The sequence below is a fragment of the Vulpes lagopus genome, chromosome 13, assembly GCF_018345385.1.
Source record: "Vulpes lagopus strain Blue_001 chromosome 13, ASM1834538v1, whole genome shotgun sequence".
NCBI classification, from domain to species: Eukaryota; Metazoa; Chordata; class Mammalia; order Carnivora; family Canidae; genus Vulpes; species Vulpes lagopus.
Genome location: NC_054836.1, coordinates 36,285,708 through 36,290,744, shown reverse-complemented (window position 1 = coordinate 36,290,744; position 5,037 = coordinate 36,285,708).

The following is a 5,037-nucleotide window of genomic DNA, read 5'->3' as shown; positions in this document are numbered from 1 at the left end:
TTTGGTATCAGTTAAGACCTGATTTGTGACCCAGTATGTGGTCTACATTCTGGAGAAAGTTCTGTGTGCACTTGAGAAGAATGTGTATTCAATTACGTTTGGATGTAAAGTTCTGTGAATATCTGTGAAATCCATCTGGTCCAGTGTATCATTTAAAGCTCTTGTTTCTTTGGAGATGTTGTGCTTAGAATATCTATCAATTGCAGAAAGCACCATGTTCAAGTCTCCCAGTGTAAGTGTATTATCTAAGTATGTCTTAACTTTGGTTATTAATTGATTGATATACTTGGCAGCTCCCACATTAGAGGCATAAATATTCATGATTGTTAGGTCCTCTATTGGATAGATCCTTTAAGTATGATATAGTGTCCCTCTTCATCTCTTACTACAGTCTTTGGGATAAACTTTAATTTATCTGATAGGAGGATGGCTACCCCTGCTTTCTTTTGAGGACCATTTGAATGGTAAATGGTTCTCCAACCTTTTATTTTCAGGCTGTAGGTATCCTTAGGTCTAAAATGAGTCTCTTGTAGACAGCAAATAGATGGGTCTTGTTTTTTTATCCAATCTGAAACCCTGCGCCTTTTGATGGGGTCATTAAGCCCATTCACGTTCAGAGTTACTATTGAAAGATATGAATTTAGTGTCATCATAATATCTTTTCAGTCCCTGTTTTTGTGGATTGTTTCCTTGGACTTCCTCTTTCTTTTACAGAATCCCCCTTAATATTTCTTGCAGAGCTGATTTGCTGGTCACATATCCTTTCAATTTTTGCCTATCTTGGAAGCTCTTTATCTCTCCTTCTATTCTGAATGAGAGCCTTGCTGGATAAAGTATTTTTGGCTGCATGTTCTTCTCATTTAGGACCCTGAATATATCCTGCCAGCCTTTTCTGGCCTGCCAAGTCTCTGTGGAGAGGTGTGCTGTTAACCTAATACTTCTCCCCATAAAGCTTAGGGATTTCTTGTCTCTTGCTGCTTTAAGGATCTTCTCTTTGGAATTTGCAAGTTTCACTATTAAATGTTAGGGTATTGAATGGTTTTTATTGATTTTAGAGGGGGATCTCTCTATCTCCTGGATCTGAATGCCTGTTTCCCTCCCCAAATTAGGGAAGTTCTCTATGATTTATTCAAATACACATTCTGATCCTCTGTCCCTTTTGGCGCCCTCTGGAACCTCAATTAAACGTAGATTTTTCCATCTGAGGCTGTCATTTATTTCCCTTAACCTTTCTTCATGATCTCTTGTTTTTCTCTTTTTTCCTCAGCTTCCTTCCTTCCTATCAACTTGTCTTCTATGTCACTCACTCGTTCTTCTACCTCATTAACCCTCGTTGTTAGGACCTCCAGTTTGGATTGCATCTCATTTAACTGATTTTTAATTTCAGCCTGATTAGATCTAAATTCTGCAGTCATAAAGTCTCTTGATTCCTTTATGCTTTATTCCAGAACCACCAGTAGCTTTATAATTGTGCTTCTGAATTGGCTTTCTGACATCGAATTGTAATCCAAATTCTGTAGCTCTGTGGCAGAGTACTGTTTCTGATTCATTCTTTTGTGGTGAGTTCTTCCTTCTAGTCATTTTGCTCAGTGCAGAGTGGCTAAAAACAAGTTGTACTGGAAAAAGGAAGGAAAAAGAAAAAAAAAGGGGGGGGGATCAAACAAAAAACAAAAAACAAGGAGGGGTATCCTCTGATTCTATGTACTGTAAGTCCCTTGACTTCCCCTGGAACTTAACAGTGCTGCTTGGTCAAGAACTTGCTCTCTTCCCTTGTCCTTCCAGCTGGTCTTCTGGCATGGGAGGGGCCTGCTGTGCTGATTCTCAGGTGTGTGCACCTGCTGGGGGAGCTGCTCCGCCCCCTGCCAGGTGCACGGCTCAGTGGGAACTGTTTATCCTGTGAAGCCTCTGCTCCCTGGGGGCCCCGCTCAGTCCCAGGCACAAGGTGACACCAGGAGGAACAACATCAGTGGCGGCGGCCAGCTCTCCAGCCCTGGGGTCAGCTCCAGCAGCAACTAGTCTCCCTGTCCACAGGGGTCTGGATGCTCTGGGGGCGGGGTCGCCGATCTGCACAGCTCGGGAGGGCCCCCAGCGGCAGGAGTGTCCTTGCTGTCCTGTGTCCTCCCGGCCTCCGCCTGTCCCGGGGCAAGCGCCGGATCCTGGGCTGTGTCCCCCGGTGCCCTGCGCTGCTGGGGCCTGCGCTGCTGGAATCACGCTCCTGGGACGGTGCAGCCTCCTCTGTGCCGAGCCACCGCCTGAGATGCTCCTGGGGTCCCACCGGGCACGCGCTGCAGCCCTTTAGGGAGCTGGGCCTGCAGGGTGTGTCACGCTCTCCCCCAGGGGGCACTTCCTCTGTAGTGACGCGGGAACCTGGGGGCTCCCCTGCCCCTCCTGGAGTCCTGTTCCCACTCCCTGCAAGCGCCTTTCGTCTGGGAAGATTGGTGAAGTTCCCTCTTCAGATTATGCAATTGGGCAAAAATACTGTAGAGTGATATGACTTTCTTAGTGCACGTGTTCATTAAGGTGAGATACCATAATTTATGATGTTACTCATCTATAGTTGAACACTTAGGTAGTTTCTGATTTTTTTTTTTAAAGAGCGAGCGATCTATCTATCTATCTATCTATCTATCAAGAGAGAACAGGAGCACAAGCCAGGGGTGGGGGAGACAGAGGGAAAAGCAGACTCCTCCCTACCAGAGAGCCCTGGACTAGGGGCTCGATCCCAAGACTCTGGGATCATGACCTAGGCAGAAGTCAGACGCTTACCGACTAAGCCACCCAAGCACTCTGAGGTAGTTTCTGATTTTTAAATATAATTCTGCATCTCTCTGTATCTAATATTTTATAAGGAGCAATTCTTAAACATTGGATGATGAGTCAAAAAGTATCAATATTTTTAAGACTTTTGACCCCATAATTATGAATTGTTTTCCAGAAAGTTTTTATCCATTTATTCTCATGTTAGTAATAACAGAATCCTTTCCTCTCTGTCCTTACCATGGCTGAATGCTATTAACTACAAAATGAAACAAAAAACTCTGTTAATTTGATTACTATTGAGGCTGGTCAACTTTACATATATATCCTATTTTTCATTCTAATTTCATTACATATCCATCTAATTGGTTTCAAGCCCTTTTGCACAGTGCTAAGTGCTTTACATTTTTCATATTATCCTCTTAGCCACTTCCTTAGGATGATATTCTTGTTATTCACATTTTACATATTAAGAAACTAGGGCTCAGAATATTTAAATAATGTGTCCAAGTTCTGGCAGCTATTAACTGGCAGAGACATAATTAGAACTCTGACTCTATGACTTAAAAAGTACGTGCAGATAACTCTAATGCTACTCTCTCATAAGTGATGACAGCTTTTATATTTAATACTTCCCACATCTTGCAAAATACTAACAGAAAAATCTGTGGTGAGTGGTTTATTTTTTAATATGTGTAAAAAACCTTTAATAAAACCTACAACACAGGAGAGCTTAGTCTTTTCATTTAAAATCTGTAATTTGTAGACTTCTAAAAATTGATAGTCCTTTTAAATGATGGCAATAAAATTGCTGCTTTAAACATTTGTTGCTTTTTTTAAGATTCTTTTAAAAATAAAAAAATCTTCTGCCTCCTTCAGTTTTAAGAATGATATTCTTATGGAAACAAAATAAATGGCTTGTTTTTGTTATTCAAAAGCATAAAAGACAATAGAAACTCTAGACATTGGTTTGCCTCTTCCAGTTTTAAAATACTCATTGGTGAATTACCTACCCTTTGAATGAGATTGGATTTCTATCTCCATGAGGAACTGGAAGCTGAGAAAGATTGGGTTATATCGTTAGTTATACAGCTAGTTTGCAACATATTTGGTGCTAAAATACAGGATATGCAAATTCCAGTTTTTTCCACTAGATAAAACTAATTTAAAGGTGAGCTGTGAAATACTGCAATTCTGAACATTCCTCAAATTTGAATATTTTGATATTGTACAAGTATATCATTAAAAGAACATGCCAAAAATGAAACTTATTTTTCTTCCTAAATCCTATTTCTTCAAAATGTCCATAAATGTCTCTACCACTTTTCCATTTGCTTAAGCCAGAAACACAGATCATTTTAGCTCTTTTCCTCTTTCACCTATTCCTCATACTCTGTGGTTTTACCTTCTAAGAACTTTCTACTCTATTACCTACCTTAGTTTATACCACTATATTATAGTCTCTTTCCTGAATTTTAGAAGTTACCCAATGTGATCTCCCTCTCCAATCTGGTTTCCAATCTAGTCCCATTTTTCCTCATGCAGCATCCAGAAAGACTTGGTGCTAGGCCAGTAGCATGTGCCACTATATTGGGGTTTGGGTAGAGTACATCTCAGTTGGCCACTGAGCCAACCAGGCATCCCAAGATTCAGTTTGTTTTCTTTCTTTCTTTCTTTCTTTCTTTCTTTCTTTCTTTCTTTCTTTCTTTCTTTCTTTCTTTTTCTTTCTTTTCTTTCTTTCTTTCTTTCTTTTTTTAAATTTTTATTTATTTATAATAGTCACATAGAGAGAGAGAGAGAGAGGCAGAGACACAGGCAGAGGGAGAAGCAGGCTCCATGCACCGGGAGCCCAATGTGGGATTCGATCCCGGGTCTCCAGGATCGCGCCCTGGGCCAAAGGCAGGCGCCAAACCGCTGCGCCACCCAGGGATCCCTCTTTCTTTCTTTCTTTCTTTCTTTCTTTCTTTCTTTCTTTCTTTCTTTCTTTCTTTCTTCTCTTTCTTCTTTCTTTCTTTCTCCCCTCTCCCCTCTCCCTCCTTCTTTTTGAGACAGAAAGAGGGAGACAGAGCTATTGGGCAAGGAGGGACAGAGGGAGAGAGAGAACCTAAGCAGGTTCCATGCCCAGTGAGGACCCCCAAGTGGGGACTGATTTCCCTATCCTGAGGTCATGACCTGAGCCAAAATGAAGAGTCCAATGTTCAACCCAACTGAATTACCCAGGCCCCCAGATTATTTTCAATTATAACAAACTTCATCATGTCTTTTCATATCAAGGACATA